Genomic DNA, 20,072 nt, shown 5'->3' with positions numbered 1-20,072 from the left:
CTAAATGATATATTTGGGTGTACTGATGACCTTCATGTTTAATTGTTTTGCTTTTATGTAAAAAGAACTAGTAAGTTTAGAAATCATACCGATATTTTGACATAAAATTCAAAGAAGTTAATGACCTTTTAAGTTGATGACCTTTATAAATGTGATAACTTTCCTTTCCTTGATTTCAAAAAATGTTAAATAGTTCACAATTTAAACAGGTTTGTCTGTAACTTCTGCTTTTTTAACCTAAATAATGATTAAAAACAAAAACAATTACAAAACTTTTCATCTTGTTTGGAACAGATTAAAAACATTACAAAACAACACTATTGCCAAGCAATATATGTCCCCTACCGGCTCTACCATTGTCAGAAATTCCACCATTGTCAATTTTTTAAATTTTGTTTCCATAGCAACCATAATTTTTGACGTATGAACAAAATTAAATGACAGACAGACAGACGGACGGACGGACGGACAGGACAGACGGCCAGGACAGCCGGACAGAACATACGGACAGGACAGACAGACAGGACAGACGGACAGGACAGACGGACAGGACAGACTGACAGGACAAACGGACAGGACGGGACAGGACAGACGGACAGGACAGACGGGACAGACGGACAGGACAGACGGGACAAGACAGGACAGACGGACAGGACAGATGGACAGGACAGACGGACAGGACAGGACAGACGGGACACGACAGACGTACAGGACAGACGGACAGGACAGGCAGACAGACAGGACAGACGGACAGGACAGACAGACAGGATGACAGACAGACAGGACGACAGACAGGAGGACAGACAGACAGGACGACAGACAAACAGGACGACAGACAGACAGGATGTCAGACAGGACGTAAGACAGACAGGACGTCAGACAGACAGACAGGACGACAGACAGACAGACAGGACAACAAACAGACAGGACGACAGACAGACAGGCAGGACGACAGACAGACAGAATGACAGACATACAGACCAGACGACAGACATACAGACAGGACGACAGACAGACAGACAGGACGACAGACAGACAGACAGGACGACAGACAGACAGACAGGACGACAGACATACAGACCGGACGACAGACAGACAGACAGGACGACAGACAGACAGTCAGGACGACAGACAGACAGACAGGACGACAAACAGGATGACAGACAGACAGACAGGACGACAGACATACAGACCGGACGACAGACAGACAGACAGGACGACAGACAGACAGACAGGATGACAGACAGACAGACAGGACGACAGACAGGCAGGGCAACAGTCAGACAGGCCGACAGACAGACAGACAGGACGACAGGACGACAGTCAGACAGGAAGACAGACAGGATGACAGACAGACAGGACGACAGACAGACAGGACGTCTGACAGACAGGACGACAGTCAGACAGGACAACAGACAGACAGGACGACAGACAGACAAGACGACAGACAGACAGGATGTCAGACAGGACGACAGACAGACAGACCGGACGACAGACAGGACGACAGACAGTACGACAGACAGACATACAGGACGACAGACAGATAGGACAACAGACAGACAGACAGGACGACAGATAGACAGACAGGACGACAGACAGGACAACAGACAGACAGACAGACAGACAGACAGACAAGACAGACAGACAGGACGACAGACAGACAGACAGGACGACAGACAGACAGACAGGATGACAGGCAGACAGACAGGACAACAGACAGACAGAAAGACAGACAGACAGACAGACAGACGGACGGACAGACAGACAGACAGAGCAAAAACTGTAAGTCCCCTCTGGTGAAACTGGTAGGGGACAAAAACAGCAGGGCGCACAAAAATACTGAAGAAATTACTAAAAGTACATAACAGAGACAAACATTTGATAAGTAAAACCCTGGTTTTAATAGCATTCTAGCTTAAATTCATTTTTTTTGTTCTTTTAACAATTATTTCATTTTTTTATTGGTACGAGAAAGCTATCTAGTTTAGATGTGTAGGTTTTTAACTAAAACTAAACAAAAATATGATGAGCTAAAGTGGTTTCCTAAACTAAGAGCCATTTCTAACAGTCTTGAGGGTAAAAATGTTGTTGCATTTTTAAATTCTGCATGTATTATTTAAAAAGTCACACACATATTACACAACCATTTGAAGCCTTCAAATAATGTTGTCTGCTTACAAAATAACAATATCAGTATCAAATTTTACATTTGCACAATAGGCAGTATTGTTATTATAATGCATGTTTTTCCAATGGAGGATTTGTGTATATTTAAATGTTATTGAGGTCCTTGTACCCTTTCTCCTGCATTATATCAGAACATTTATGTGACCTAGTACTCTTAACTAAACTTATACCAGACTAGAAAGTTGAAACCATGCAATACTGAATTATAATATATGTCTGTTATATCAAGCAATTTATTTTTTATGTATAAATGTTCTATTTTGAAATGGTATTCTATGGAGGCCAAGAAAACCTGTCTTTCTTGTACAGTGACCAAAAGCAAACTCACATTCTTATGGAGTTGAGTTTGAACCCAGCTTGCCAAGTGAAAAACAAGTGTATTTCTGTGTTAGCCGGACAGGTGACTTTCTATTACATTGTATATGTATCAGAAATACAATATTTTATGATGCACAGTAAATAGTAATCTGGGTACTATAGGACCAGAGAGGAACAGTTTTAGTTACTTATGTTCATAATGTCGTTAGCACCCAGTTATATTAATGTTTATGGTTTATGTAGACTACAATTAATGCTGTTTTTTTATATGACTATTGGTGATTTTTGGCACCGGTGTTGTGAAAAGTAACAAAGTATACAGTCAGTTTTTGAATTGTGCATTGTCACCCAATTCGCAGTTTTTTTATTAACAAAAATTGTGTTACGTTCTGTATGTTAATGCTAAAAAAATCAAACAAGAGCTCCGCCTAGCGGGTGCAGAACGCTTATCTTTTTTTTTTTAAAGGTGAAAAGACCTATCTCAATACTTCAATCAAAAAGGAGAGGGGCGAGGATGGTGAAGGGTGTAAAGAGTGAGGATGTGGTTATTTATTACATTATCTTCCAAATACAAGAAAAAAATGCAAAAACATTTTTTGTCTTGGGGGGGGGGGGGATTCTTGGGTGGGATGGTTGACAGTCTTTCAAAAATAAAATAATAACAAGGGCTGTCTCCATCGTTAGACATATTCCCACAAAAAATGCTTTTTCAAAAACTAAACACAGATTTCGAAACCTTACCGCGGACCCTAGATGTTCAAGGTCAATCTAGATCAAAATTTGTGTGTGTATCAAAAAGCCTTGTCCATAAACACATGCATACCAAGTTTATTTTTGATATAGGACACTAACAATCCAACATTCAAACTTCGTAACATAGGGAAAACAAGAGCACCGCCTTGCGGGTGCAGACCGCTCATCTATTTTCTTTTTAAAGGTGAAGGGACTCTCATTTTCAATCACAAAGGAGGGAGGGGTGGAGTGAAGAGCGGTGCATTGTGTGGAGGTGTGGACATTTATTACATTTTCTTCAAAAATGCGAAAAAAAGGAAAAAAAAAAATCGGGGGTGGGGGGGGATTCTTGGGTGCGATGGTTGGACGGTATTTCAAACATAAAATAATAAAAATAAATATTTGTGTTTTTTAACCGTTTCATAAAAAAAAATTGGGGGGGGGGGATGAGGTGGGGGGGGGGGGTATAGTGTGAGGGTGTGGTGGTAATTTGTGAGATGATCTTAAAAAAAAAAATAGGTGGGGGGGGGGGATTCGGGTGGGGGGAGGGGGGGGTGGGGGGGATTCTTGGGTGCAATGGTTGGACGGTATTTCAAACATAAAATAATCAAAATAAATAGTTTTGTTTTTTAACCGTTTAAAAAAAAAATTGGGGAGGGGGTGGGGTGGGGGGGGGGGTATAGTGTGAGGGTGTGGTGGTCATTTGTGAGATGATCTTAAAAAAAAAAAAAAAAAAAAAAAAAAAAAAAAAGTTTTGTCACAGTATCAATCAAATCTAATCATAAATAAAGAAGTTATGGCAATTTTAGAGAAATTTAATAATTTGACCTTGAGAGTCAAGGTCATTCAAAGGTCAAGGTAAAATTCAACTTGCCAGGTACAGTAACCTCATGATAGCATGAAAGTATTTGAAGTTTGAAAGAATTAGCCTTGATACTTAAGAAGTAAAGTGGATCGAAACACAAAATTTAACCATATATTCAAAGTTACTAAGTCAAAAAAGGGCCATAATTCCGTAAAAATGACATCCAGAGTTATGCAACTTGTCCTTTTACTGTACCCTTATGACAGTTTGCGAGTGTTCCAAGTATGAAAGCAATATCTATGATACTTTAGGGGTAAAGTGGACCAAAACACAAAACTTAACCAAACTTTCAATTTTCTAAGTATAAAGGGCCCATAATTCCGTCCAAATGCCAGTCAGAGTTACATAACTTTGCCTGCACAGTCTCCTTACGGTAGTTAGTTAGTGTTGCAAGTATGAAAGCAATAGCTTTGATACTTAAGGAATAAAATGGACCTTAACACAAAACTTAACCAAAATTTTCAATTTTCTAAGTATAAAAAGGGCACATAATTCTGTCAAAATGCACGCCAGAGTTATCTAACTTTGCCTGCACAGTCCCCTCATGATAGTAAGTAAGTGTACCAAGTTTGAATGCAATAGCATTGATACTTTCTGAAAAAAGTGGACCTAAACGCAAAACTTAACCAAAATTTTCAATTTTCTAAGTATAAAAAGGGCACATAATTCAGTCAAAATGCACGCCAGAGTTATCTAACTTTGCCTGCCCAGTCCCCTCATGATAGTAAGTAAGTGTACCAAGTTTGAATGCAATAGCATTGATACTTTCTGAGAAAAGTGGACCTAAACGCAAAACTTAACCGGACGCCGACGCCGACGCCGACGCCAAGGGGATGACAATAGCTCATAATTTTTTTTCAAAAAATAGATGAGCTAAAAACTCAATTTTTCGATGATTCAAGGGCTGATACTCAGGAGTGTCTTAGTCAATTTGGCTGATTATCGAACTTGACCTAGATCTTATGACCTCACACATTTTCATGAAGTTTGGCAGAAATTCTATTAAATTTGCTCGAGTTATTGAGCGGAAACAAGAAACAAGAGCATCGCCTTGCGGGTGCGGACCGCTCATCTATTTTTTTTTAAAGGTGAAGGGACCTATCTCAATTTCAATCACAAAGAAGGGAGGGGTGGGGTGGGTGGAGAGGGGTGTATAGTGTGGGTGTGTGGTTATTTATTACATGATCTTCCAAATAAAAATTTGGGGGGGGGGGGATTCTTGAGGGGGGGTGCGTGGGGGATGGTTGGGTGAATCTTAATTGTGGTATGTCAGGTAAGAGTTGTTTTGTCAAACTATCAATCTAATCTAATCATAAATAAAGAAGTTATGACAAGTTTAGCAAAATTTAATCATTTGACCTTGAGAGTCAAAGTCATCCAAAGGTCAAGGTAAAATTCAACAATAGCTTGGTACTTTTGGAATAAAATGGACCAAAACACCAAACTTGACCAAATATTCAATTTTCGAAGTATAAAAAGGGGAAAAAAAATGTCAAAATGCCAGCTTTAGTTGTGTAACTTTGCCTGCCCAGTCCCCTCATGAAAGTTAGTAAGTGTACCAAGTTAGAATGCAATAGCTTTGATACTTTATGACAAAATTAGACCCAAACACAAAACTTAACGGGACGCCGATGCAGATGCCAATACAGACACCTATGCCAAGGTGATGAAAATAGCTCATATATTTATTTGCAAAAATACAATAATAAAAAAAATTAACCAAGCTTATTTAATTTGCTAAAAACTTTCTGAATAGTGCAGGTTTTTTTTACCATAGACTATATATTTCTTATAGTTGCATTAAATTGGATACAGAAAATTTCACACTGGTAACTATTGCAAAGGTCTTGTTAAAATGCTTCTATGTTTATGCTGTGTTTTTGTGGCATTGTTTTAAGACCTTAAAATAAATACCTAGAACACATTTCTGTATCATAAAAACATACCCTCTCTACTGTATTAAAGAGATGCATGGGCAGCAGGTTTTCATCTCTAACGAAGGCCCTGAAATAAAAACGAAAACATTCATGGAAACTATTGATATAAATATATATATATATTTTATCAAACAATAACACATTTTTATTCACTGTTTTCAAAACTGCATACGCCTGGTTACCAACCTCTGATAAATCTCTGCATTACAAGACTTGCAATGCTCTGAATGATGTTTGTACAATTGCTGGGAGTTCTAGCTGGTCCTGAAATGGGTGGCATGCAGATCTGCTTTAAACTTTGGAAACGGAACAAAATACAGGTGTAAGGGTATCACGTTTAAACGTTTAAACGGTCGCATTTCGTGTTTTGGTCAAAACGTTTACAAAAACTGTTAACGTTTAAACAACAGTCAATATCAATATAAATCAGTTTAGTTCATTACGTTACGACGTTGCAAATCTTGTTAACAGCTGCTGAAAAAGACTCTTATTAAAAACTATTTGTATCACGTGCACCACATGCCCTTTATTTACAATACCGTAAACATAACAATACACCATGTACGGACTAGACGTCTTCAATATTTAACGCGCGTCATCACGAAATTCCCGCCTTTTGTTGCATGAGCATGACCCGAATTGTCTTAACCATTCGACGCGCGTCGGCACGAAGTGAACAAAGACATGTTTCCGACGTTTCTTCATCGGCATTCATTTCAAGAGATATGGCAAACAATCTCCGTATAGGAATATTTTGACATAAATTGAAGTATGCATCTTTTGATGTACATCGTGTTAAGTAAAACATTGACAATTTTAAAACCGGTTTACTCTTATTTAAGGAATGTTGGTTCGATATTAATTCGTCTGTGTTACAAAATATTACGGCATGTAAGTAGACAAAGTGTAACCAATGGTTCGACAACGACGAGAACAGTTGGTTTTAATATGACGTCATTGCGCGAATGGGATATGCACTAAATATAACTTCCGGATATAATTGCTACTTTCAGTTTGGAGATGCGATGGCACTGATGCTTTTAAAACAGACATAAGGATACCATTTAAACGGTAACGTTTCGTTTATTTAATTTCGTTTAAACGTTTAGAAAAATTTGTAAACGTGATACCCTTATACAGGTGTGAAAGGTCTGGTGAGGCAGGGGAATGGTACAGATGCTAATTATACAAGAACAAAAGAGGGCATAATCAAGCTATAATGCTCTTCACACCACTTGGTATAATTCAGTGAATTTTCATAAATATCTCGAACAGCTCTTGGGTTGTATTGCAGAAACATTTTAAGTCATTTCATAAATATTTTTACTTAAGTTAAAAATTACAATGTTTTGTATTTCTTAACTAAATAAAAACATGCATGTGTTTTTGGTTATCCTCAAATATCATAAACATAATGATGTTATTTCGTTGTAATTTTCGATGCTTAACTATTGCAGTATGAAATGAAACACTTAGGAAAAATTCCCAATTTAATAATAAAAATAAAATTTAGCTTAAGATGCTTCTGGAATACCACCCCTGTAATGATTTATTTCAATGACATAAGTAATTGTGTATAAAGTAGTTTCATTAACCCATTTATACCTAGCGTCTAGTAAAAAGGACTTTGCAAACTGCAAAGACCCATATGAGACGCAGCATTATGAATTTCAGTAAGTAATATTCTAAATGTAGAAATAAATATACTAGACATCCCCTATGTTGAAAATAAATTGATCCAATTTAGACGGATGGGAGAGTCTACTAGGCATAAATGGGTTAAAACATCACCAGAAGGTAAAGTACAAAAAGGGGCATAAATCTAGTCAGTGACTGTGACCTCGCACAATGACCCTGAAAAAAAAGCACATAATTTTAATTGAACACTTGTAGTGAACAAGAGATGTGTTTGTCAGAAACACAATGCACCCTATTGCGCCACTTTGAAATAAAATGTTAATATATCATTTGGCAGGTTTAGAAATTATCTCCCTTTTATCACATAACTTCCCTTGGATTGTAATTTTTGACATTTGACCTTGAAGGATGACCTTGACCTTAAAATTTGTTTTTGATTGTATCGTTTTAAAAATATTTTTTCCCTTGTGAAAATGATCTGTACCTGCCAAATGATTTAATATACACATTATCACCCTTTAAAGCTTGTTACTTCCCTTGGATTTGGTTTTTTGACCTTTGACCATGAAGGATGACTTTGACCTTGACCTTGAACCACTCAAAATGGGCAGCTTCATGACACGTGCATGCCAATTATCAAGTTGCTATCTTCAATATTGCAAAAGTTATGGCCAATGTTAAGTTTTTGGACGGACAGAAAGACAGACAAAAAGACAGTTCAACTGCTATATGCCACCTTACCTGGGGCATAAAAATGTGATATGAAGATGTTGCATGTAAAGATTAAAGGTACCTTTTCACATTTTGGTAAATTGACAAAATTGAAAAAAAATTGTTTCAGATTTGCAAATTTTCATTTTGGTCATGATATTTGTGAACAAGAGATGTGTTTGTCAGAAACACAATGCCCCCTATTGCGCTGCTTTGAAGCCATAAATTTGACCTTTGACTTCAAGAATGACCTTGACCTTTCACCACTCAAAATGTGCAGCTCCATGAGACACATGCATGCCAAATATCAAGTTGCTATCTTCAAAAATGCAAAGTTATTGCAAAAGTTCAACCAAGTTTAAATTTTTGGGACATAATGACAGATAGTCGGGATGTTAAAGTTTAAAGTTTTGGAACACATGCATACAATTAATGAATGAATGACAGACAGACCAAAAAAACAATATTCCCCCAATCTTTCGATTCCGGGGCATAAAAAACAGAATGATGAACATTTACAATGCTCTAAAATATCCATTATATGCTTTTTTTATTATTTAAAAATCTGAAAATTAGAAAGCGTTGCAACACAAAACCTTTTGAATAATTTGAAGAGATCTGCCATAGTCGTTATATTTTGTGACATTATAATGATTGCTTACATAAAGTATAAAAGCATCACTCACAGTATGAGCAGGGAGGGCAGAGTGGTCTCAGCGTCTAAGCGACAGCCTTTTACTTTTAGTGGTCATCAGGGGTGGCAAAATCTCAAAAAACTATACTTGTCCACGGACAACCATTTAGGAAATTTAACTTGTCCGTTGCTGAACTACACTTGTCCGTTAATGTTTATATAAATTATAAACGCATTTATTGATTAATGTAAAACAATGTGGAATATACAAAAATGAGTATGATTTGCTAGTTTTGTTTATAGTTGTGTTTCAATAGTACATTCATTATAACAGTATATTATAAACAATATAAAGACTTTCTAAAACTTTTAATCTTGCAAAGCTAGTGTTATTAAAACATGTGTTGGACATAAGTACATCGTAATCTTAACAAATTAAACTAGTTAAATATGTCGACCTCATCAGACTGAGGCTCCGCTACTGGTAGCAATTTGATTATCATCAACTGGTAACCATTGAAAATCTGTGAGCCAAGTTTCTTGAAAAGTTCTGGTGCGTTTACTTAGATCATATTTTTTATCATAATCTTTCTTAGTTTGTTTGGGAGGTGGACTGCTCAAAGCTTTGGGTTTCTGCTCCGTTGTTGAAGATTTAAAAAAACTAAATGTTCCATTTTTACCATTAAAGTCGTCTTAAATAACAAGGTAAACCGTGTTTTGATTATCTTACTTTGATACTTTTCATTTCCGTCTGATTGTAAAAATAAAGAAACCAGTCTGTACACTGTCTAACAGTTGGGCCGAATGTTTAAAATGCGGCATGCTCCTGGTCTCTTACAGAATAAGGGAGATCACTGTGCAGGAGAGTGCCCGTATTTTAGCTTGATTGCTCCGCAAATAGCACTGACAATGTAATCACATGTCAACATCTGGTTTTGTAAAACTTAATTACGGCTTTAATACAATGTATTTTTTTGTATACCTGGACCAGATTTTTAAAAAACTTGTTGTCCACGGACAACTTAATTGAAAAAAAATGAGTTGCCCAGACAAGCAAATGTACGACTCGGGCAATTCGGACATTTGATTTCGCCACCCCTGGTCATTGGTTCGAGCCCATTGAGGGTTTTTTTTTTCTTTCTTTATAATGTATTCCAATTTTTTGCTGAATCTTTTTTGATTCAATGTTAACATTTATCAAAATAAAGCGTTTAATGACAAACTTAAATACATTCAAAAATTTGTGAAAAGGTACTTTAAAATAAAGAATGACATGGTGTACAACCCGGTTCAAAAGTTTGAATTGTTTCAAATGGTTTAGCTACAACCATATCATACAGTTTATAAACCATATGATATGCTTTTCATACTTTTGGACCGTTTTGTACGTTAAACCGTATGATCCGAAACCGTTTGATATAAATCGTATCAGACAGTTTATGACGGGTTTTATTCAATATCCAATCAGTCAATCAGTTTGGATACGATTTACGCTAAACCATATGATACGAATTGGAAATTGATGATACAAATAGTGTCATATGGTTTCGCATGGACAAATGAGCGAGTAGCGGTATATGAGCTGAGGCATTGCAGTTTATAATAGAGCAAAAAAACTAACAAATAAACCTTGATTTTAATTGTTGCATAAGAAGTTTTTTTATGATTAAAATTATACAAATAAAAGACACTTATGACACATTAAATATATGAAGAATTTGTATGTATCACAAATGCATTTACAACACTAGTACTTACCTCTTGAAATCCGCTACTACATCCTCAAAAACAGTGAGAACCCTGTAAGAAGAAAAATACCGCATCATGCAAAATAGTTCTAATGAAACCATGTTTTAAAACTATTATGAGCATGCAATACAGATTGATTTTTCACATTGCATGATTTATTGACTTGGAATTTAGCATTTAAAACAAGACTCTTGCCAAGCAATATGTCCCCTACTGGCTCCACCGTTTTCAGATTTTTAGATGGTCGCTTTAGCGACCGTCTAAAGTGCTTAGTGTAAAATTCAGGTCGGAACGGCCTAGGTATGATTAACCCAATTCCCGCTTACTACGCGCAAGAAAGAGTTGTATCATTTATGCAAGAGGTTTGAGTTCTCCAATTATGTTTATTCACAAATGGAAACATTATATTAATATCGTGTTAAATGCAATAGTTTCGAATGGTGTTTTATAGAAAACAATAAAAAAACAATGATCGTATTGTACGTGTCGCAGAGGAGATTGTTTATGAAGATTAAAATAGTCCTCTTTCTGCTTCGTCTGCGTGACGTAGTATTTTCGCTCATCTCATTCATAACTCTGAGGCTGGCGATAAACAAAGGCGAGTCCGGGTGAGAATAACGCACTAGTATAAGGTTACCCTTGTTTATATTCACAGGTCTCAATTAATTATACGTTGACCAAGAGTTCAACAATTACACTGCAACGCTGATATATCGCGGGTAGTGGGATCCAAAGATCGCGAGCGCGATATATCCGGCGCGCGATATAACTCGAGAAATTTCTAACTTAGTTGTATTGCAGTTAATCTGTCAAATTTCCCCAATGTTTTCATTTAACATACGTATCTGTATTTATCATAAAAAACAAAATGTAAATTATATTTTTTATTTTCATGAACGATCGCTCGCGAATCAGCTAAAAAGAAGATTCATTGCCGTCAATTGTGCATAGATTCAAATTTACCCTTATAAATAGTCCAAATGAAGGGAATGAAACAGCGTAACGGTAACGATACAGCGTGTTAAAATTATATTTTATTTAGAGGAAATGTCAATGCCACATAATTCGCGAGATACCACGGTACTTGTTGAAATTTACAACGAAACTTTAAATGGAAATTAATTATCTCAATGTTGTACTCGCTACGAAATTTTTATTTACAAATAAATACATCCACGCCAATTTTCCCGCGCTTTTTATTGGGACAAAGAAATTCATGACCAGTACCGAAATTTTACGATTTATATACCAGTAAACTGCCATTATTACCTTTGCAATGACACTAATTGGTTATTTCTTAAGTGTTAAATCAACCCCAGCCGTGTGTAAACAATACTGTCACTTATCGACTGTTTTTCACGCTTCACTGCGTGCCATAGTAAGCCGCAAAATTTAGGGTGTTAATACTAGCTAGAACCGGTTTTTTGCTTAAGTTAGCGAATTCTCAGATTAAAACATGTCATTAAGTGATCATGCTCGTCGGATTTTTGGGAGCCATAGTCAAAGCGCGATATATTGGACAGCGCGATATACCGGTCCGCGATATATCGGCGTTGCAGTGTATACAGGGATACGATAGACAACATAAAAAATGTTTCATTATCGCTGAAACTGTTAAAAAAACATTTAAATATAACAAGAATATTCTCTAAAAAATGTAGTCTTGCTGTTTTAAAATAAGGTTTGGAATTTTGGTTTCTAAATAACTTAATTCAAAACAAAAGTTTAATTATAGTGTTTTTTACTTGTTAGTCGCATATTTACCGCATTATAATGTGGGTTATAATAGGCAAACCATACATTAGTAAAATTCATTCTGCCTTCGCACATAGAAGGAATGGGTCAATTAGGTTCTGCATTTCCTTTGCTTACTTCATTTAGAGGTCAATTCTTTACGTAATAGCAATCACAAGGCTCCGGCTTCAAAGGAATTGCGGAGCGTTCTTACATAATAAAAGTCGTAGTCGCATGGTATTTGCGTTATGCGTCCTATTTGGTCACGTGGTTCTTTTTCGCGGGTGTTTTGGCATTCATGATATGAGGCTTTTAATAGATGCGCCTGTCGATAATGTCCTCATATGCCTTGTTATGAGTATCTTTCTTCACTATCGAAATATATCGTATGTTTATATTTGATTTAAACGCAGTTTTCTTTCGACTCATTTAAATCACACGTCAATAGCGCCGTCATGCAAAAATGGGTCTTATGTGTTTCGGCAAGCGTTTGTTAAACCCAACATGGCTTTTGAGCAGTCAGGCCATAGGCGATGCTATTCGCTTTAAAATCACTCAATATGTTATGTTTCTCCTTACCAGAAGGAGGGATGGCTGAGTGGGCTATTTATATGATGGGCGCATATGGAATAAGACCCATTTTCGCATGACGAGGGTCATTACAAATCTCATTGCGAATTGAAAATACCACATTTAAGAACAATGCTTTTTGATACAAAATTGAGTTCAAAATAGCAAACTTGTTAATAATGGCAGCCTATCCACACATTAAGGAATGATTTCCAGACGTGCTGACCAAGTACGGCAAACATTGTGGTATGATAATTAAACGATTTTCTCTTATCGTGACACTATACTATTTCGCTAATGATTGTTTTCTCATCTTGGAGGTGAAAGTGAAATTCTGCGAGATGGATTGTAACGCGTAATTGTAACAGGGCCACAATTTGTGTTGTTTGAGCATACAGAGAGTAGTCCGGAATTTTTTACACTGAACAGTGCTACATCCTTTGAAATGAGCACATACGCGGTGATGTAGCAAAAATTCAGAGGTTGTATCTCGAATCAGCTTATTAAATATTCGAAAATATTCATGCGTGTCTGTTGGCGTTATGTAAAAGTCACTAAGATGAAAACTGAAACAGCTACGCCTAAAAGCGCATAAGTGCTCTATACCTATGTTTATGTTAGCGTTGTTGACACTGTGTGAACTGCTCGGGTAACAAGTAAAGCATAAACAGCAATGTTTATATACTTTTATTCCTCCATATACAAGATACGAAGATAATTGTATATTTTGAATTTGTATATGGTGTCAAAAATCAAAAGTTTTGTACACGGAACTTTCATTATGAATATATATTCTTGGTGAGATAGTCATTTGATATTAGAAAAAATATTCTTTTAATATGATGGTGACTGCAAATTTTCTTTATATTAAGTTCTCATTACCATTTTCATCATACTTTCTATGCTTTCAGAACTTCCAAAAAGCATGTTGTTTTTATTTTGTCTTAGTTATTTCTATGAAAAAATAAGGATGATAAAAAGTGCACACAAAACTCGACCCATGCGCTATGACACACACTTTATAAAGTTGAATGGCGTGTGTTCATTTCAAACTTGCGATTGATTTCCAAAAATGAATTGCGTGTTAAATTATGCAATAGCGAACATCTTCAGCGCCTTCAGCGCTTTGATTATTTATTTGTTGCCATAGCAACCAGAATTTTTGAGAAGAAAGAAAATCAAGTGACGTGCATAATGTCCATATTGCCATCTATCCATGTTTCAAGTTTCATAAAAAAATATTATGAAGTTTTAAAATTATTGCAGGATCCAGAAAACCACCATTTTCAGCAGTATTTCTAGTCTATTTGTTGCCATAGCAACCAGAATTTTTGACGCAGGAACATAATGAAATAACGTGCATAATGTTCGTATTGCAATCTATCCATGTTTTAAGTTTCATGAAAAAATATTAAAAACTCTTTAAGTAATGGCAGCTTCAAGATAAGTGTGACAAACTCATGGGCACAGAGAGCTCAAACAAAAAGTCCCCTCCGGTGAAGCCGGTAGGGGACAAAAATATATAAATTGTAACACTAATGTCGAAAAGGTTATAAACAGTCAGCCAAATCACAAGTTACAAGTCAGATCTTTCAAGAAAGAAGAACCAAACAGAACTAAACATGTGAAACAGATACTAAAGCCCCCAAACATGGACAACAAGAGATTGCCAAGCAATATTGTCCCCTACCGCTGAAATTCCGCCCTTGTCAGTTTGTTTTTTTTAATATATTTTTTGCCATAGCAACTAGAATTCTTGACCTAGAAACAAATGAAATGACCTGCATAATCTCCATGTTGCCATCTATCCATATATCAAGTTTCATTAAAAAATATGAAGAACTTTAAAAAGTTATCGCAGAATTTGGAAAAGTGTGACAGATTGACAGACTGACTGAGAGACAGAGCGCAAACCATAAGTACCCACAGGTTTCACCGGTAAGGGACAAAAGTATGAAAGAGCCTGAATTTCTGAGGTGTGGTCCCATATATTCTGTATTTAGAGGGAAAAAAACTATGGTCGTATTTCTCATGTCACATAGTTTTAAAGTTTAAGTTTAGGTTCCCTTTGGGAACATTAAGCAGAGCAAGACTTTGAAGTATAATTTTTTTTTATTTACCTTTTGCATGCTGGGAAATTTGTCGTTTGCTAAAATGTTGTCTGCTGAATTTCTAAAATTAGCATTTTTTTTAGAATTTTAAAAAAGAATTCTATCAGAATAGCAAACAATTTGGATCCTGATGAGACACCACGTAAAGATACCAGTTTGTGAAAAGCCAGCTGCCCTAGGCACCTATCCGAGAGCTATAACTGGTCTGTCAGTCTGTGGCCTTCGTCTCAAGCATGTACAATAATGTTCATTTTTAAAAATCATTTACTTTAAAAAAAATTACATAAAAGTGTGCTTTGGTTGATTTTTTTTGTTTTATTTCCAAAATACTTTAAAATGTACTTGATTCCTCACATCAGCATAATGAAATGTTTTGCAATGTAAATTATAGACCTATATTAACACTCTTCATATTCACAATATTGCTATATTAACCCATTTATGCCCAGTGGACTCTCTCATCCTTCTAAATTGGATCAATTTATTTTCTAAATTAGGGATGTCTAGTATATTTATTTCCATATTTAGAATATTTCTTACAGAAATTCCTTTCAGCACACAGCGCAGACCCTGATGAGACGCCGCATCATGTGGCGTCTCAACTGGGTCTATGCTGTTTGCAAAGTCCTTTTTTCTAGACGCTAGGCATAAATGGGTTAATTATAAATGTAGCAGAAATAGTATGATGATTATTGTTGTGCAAACTTTTAAAAGATGTTCAAAAACAAATTTCTTTGCATGGTCCTGGCATAATACAGAACTTAATTTAATACAGAACCAGGAGTGTTAAGAAAGAAAATGGAAATATTTTGTTGTTTTTCAATGTGAACATTTTGGTCCATATGATGCTTGTTCTTAGAGTAAAAATCATATGTTTAATGATTTCCTTTATGTATATAAACTGTAGCCTCTGTAAGACAAGGAATACTTTACCCAAGGTTTAAACCTATTTGGTTTTAAAGTTTATGATAGAAATATAACAAAGACTTACGTCATCTGTTCGTACAATTGTGCCGTGCGCACATTTTGTCGTACAGCGTCTTCCTGCATCATCTGGATATAAATAAACATACTTTATAGAATGACAAAATAGTGCAACATGGCATTGTTAACTCTTTCAGAGCTGGAACCAAAATTTGAAGGCCTTCGCAAACAGTTTGGATCCAGATGAGACACCACAGAACGTGGCGTCTCATCAGGATCCAAACTGTTTGCTATTTTGATAATATTCTTTGAATTTTTTTTATTTTTTTTTATAGAAATTCAGCAGACAACATTTTAGCAGACGACATGCAAAGGGTTAAAGTTTGGTTGATTTTAATGAGCAGGCACTTAATTTTGTCCCACAGATCCAAGCAAATTTAATGTTTTTCTTCATCAGATTGTACTATTATTTAACCCTTTCAGAGCTGGAACCGAATTTTAAAGGCCTTTGCAAACAGTTTGGATCCAGATGAGACGCCACAGAACAAGGTGTCTCATCAAGATCCAAACTGTTTGCTATTCTGATAGTATTCTTTGGAAAAAATTGAAGAAAATGCTAATTTTAGAAATTCAGCAGACGACATTTTAGCAGACAAAAAATTTCCCAGCATGCAAATGGTTAACAAACCAACCAAAGTGCCTCAAATCCAGATTCACAAGTCAGTTAAGTCACCTGTGACGTTCCTATTAAAAATATTCCATCCCATTTCGTTCTAAAGAACATTTCAGTACTAGTATTTAAAACAAGAGCTGTCAGAGGACAGCGCCCTTGACTATTCGATTGCTTGACAGTATAATGTAAGCCATCATGAGGTAATTGTTCAAATTATTCAATAAGGTCAAGGTAATAGTTCAGGTATATATTCCACAATCTATTGAACATTTTTAAAGACATAAAACAAAGTAATAAGATTTTATTTCAAGTTTGATAGCAAAAGCTTGGGTGGGAAGTTTGGATGGTCCTTTTGTTGAAAAAGTTCACATGAAACTATAGATTGTTCAAGGTCGCTGTGGTGTGTTGGATATGGTGTCTGCCTAGCGATAGGGAGGTCATGGGCTTGATCTCTACTGTGGGAGTATTCTTAACCCTTTGCATGCTGGGAAATTTGTCGCCGGCTAAAATGCCGTCTGCTGAATTTCTAAAATTAGCATTTTCTGCAATTTTTTTCAACGAATACTATCAGAACAGCAAACAATTTGGATCCGGATGAGATGCCACATTCTGTGGCGTCTCATCTGGATCCAAACTGTTTGCAAACGTCTTCAAAATTTGGTTCCAGCACTGAAAAAGTTAAAGGTCAAAGTGGTGTGTTGGATATGGTGTCTGCCTAGCGATAGGGGGGTCCTGGGCTTGATCTCTACTGGTTCTAGTTCCAGGAAAAGGACTCTATAGAGCATTTCAAATAAGCGTAAGGCTTTCTATGCAATCAAGCTAAAATAAAGTATGTGTTTTGAAATTTTGATGTTCATTTCAATTTAGAGGGTCATTATATACTACAGATACTGATGCTGATGTGAAATAGTAAAAGTCGGAAATAAAATGGTCTGCTCTTGTTTATAGGTTGGGGTCATGTTGGTTAACACGTATGCAAAATATAAAAGCAAAATGTCAAAGGACATAGGAAATATTTGGGGTAGAACGCAAACTTTAACATAGATTTATCAATAATATGCATATTCTATGTAAAAAAGGGGCAATAATTCTGTCAAAATGCTTGATACAGTTGTCTGCTCATGATTGTAAACAAGTATGCAAAATATGAAAGCAATATGTCAAGGGACATTGAAAACATTTGGGGTAGTACGCAAAATTTAACATTTGCATGATCATCGAAACGGAAACGGCAACGCCGACGCCGGGGTGAGTAGGATAGCTCCACTAAATATATATATTTCATATATAATAGTCGAGCTAAAAAGAAAAAGTGGATCACACCAGGGCTCAAATATTAAAGGCTCAAGTCTCAACCACTTTGCCTTTTATGCAGCTAAAGAGTTTTAATTAATGGTAACCTGCCCTAAATTTGAAAAGTGTAACACTATACTTCTTTGATATACTTGTTCTATATGGCTTTAGATATTGCATGGGCATTTTGACATTATTTTATTTAGTACAAACATTTATCAACCCAGACGTAAGGGATTCTTATAAATTTAAATAATGATAGTTGATACTGTATGTTAAATGAATTATCAGGAATGGACATGGGTAATTTTTGTTTATACTATTAATAGTTTATAGTTTTTTTCACAAACCTAGCTTATTCAGGTGTAGGCACATATATTTTGTTACGCTATCTTAGATATTTTTAACTTTCCATGCCCACCTAATTCTTTTTGGGGTACCAAACATTATATATATATATATAAACAAAAAAACACAACATTTTTCTCAGAATTGATAATTCATGCCATAAATTTTCTTGCCAACTTTAATTGGGATGTTTTTTACTGAAAAAGTTTTAAAACAGAAGACAGATTTGGGCCTTTAAACAATTTACAGGTATTCATTCAAACAAGTCAAAATTAGCAACCTAAAACAGTTTGAAATATTTACTTTCATATGAAAAAATATTGTTTAACATTCTAAAATGTGCGGCTGCACATTTAAATAAAATGAAAAACACTGAAACATAATAAATATGTAACAAGAGCACTGCATAATGAGTGCCAACCCTCAGCTGCGGGTGCAGTTTTAAATAAATGAAAGCTTGTCAGATTTTTTTAAACAAGAGCACCGCATAACGGGTGCCACGCTCGGCTGCGAAAGCTTGTCAGAATTTTTTTTATTTATTTTTTTAGAGGTCATAGTGACCTTGACCTTTGACCTAGTGACCCAACAAGAGATGTGTTTGTCAGAAACACAATGCCCCCTACTGCGCCGTGTTGATAGATATATGTTATATTGGCATGTAACCGGTAGCCAGTCTATTATATGTTGTATAAGGTTTATGTCCCTTTTGTACTCTTCGTAATAAAGTAATTAACATGGTAGCAGTGTAGTGGGAATTTTCTCGCCAGAAAACAGAAAAATAGACACTGTTTCCGACCTTCTATCGAATATTGATCAACACAAGAAGAAAGATGGCAGAATCGTCATTCAGACTGCCTAGTTTGCTGAACGTCACCGACGGGAATGTGACAGAGAACTTCAAGAAGTGGAAGCGGGAATTCGAAGTCTACATGACGGCAACCGGATCTGACAAAAAGGACGCTAAGGTGCGTGTCGCAATACTTCTGCACTGTGCAGGACCAAATATCCTTGACATATATGATCAGGCAACGTGGATCACATAAACGATCCCGTCAAGGTCCTACAAATGATAGAAATCTATTGTAACCCCCGCAAAAATGAAGTTCTTGAATCGCACAGTTTCTGGTCAATGCCTGTCCAAGAGCCATTTGACAATTTCTTAACAGAGTTAAGAAAACGAGCCTCAACCTGCAACTTCAAGGACACTGACAGAATGATCCATGATAAGATAGTATTTACCACATCAGGTAAATTACAAGAACTATTATTAAGAGAAGACAAGCTTGATTTAAAAGAAGCGGTCAAATTATGTCGAGCATATGAACAATCATTGAAACATGTTCAGGAAATAAGAGACAAAGATGTAAACAAAGTACAGCAAAGTACAGCCAGACCAAAAAAGAACACTGTGCGAAACAAAACAAGCTACCAACCACAGCCGCAATCACAGCCGTGTGATTACTGCGGTAAACTCCATGCTCCGAAAAAGGAAGAATGCCCTGCATGGGGCAAGAAATGTTCCAAATGCGGACACATGAATCATTTCCAAGCTAAATGCAGAACTTCTGTTCACATGGTCCAAGTTGAAAATGCTGAACTTGAAAGTGATGACTTCTGGTTAGCACAATTTGACTCTAGAACCCGAGTA

The sequence above is a fragment of the Dreissena polymorpha genome, chromosome 13 (genome assembly GCF_020536995.1).
Source record: "Dreissena polymorpha isolate Duluth1 chromosome 13, UMN_Dpol_1.0, whole genome shotgun sequence".
Lineage (NCBI taxonomy): Eukaryota > Metazoa > Mollusca > Bivalvia > Myida > Dreissenidae > Dreissena > Dreissena polymorpha.
The sequence above is the reverse complement of the archived record's forward strand: the minus strand, read 5'-3'. Positions refer to the sequence as shown.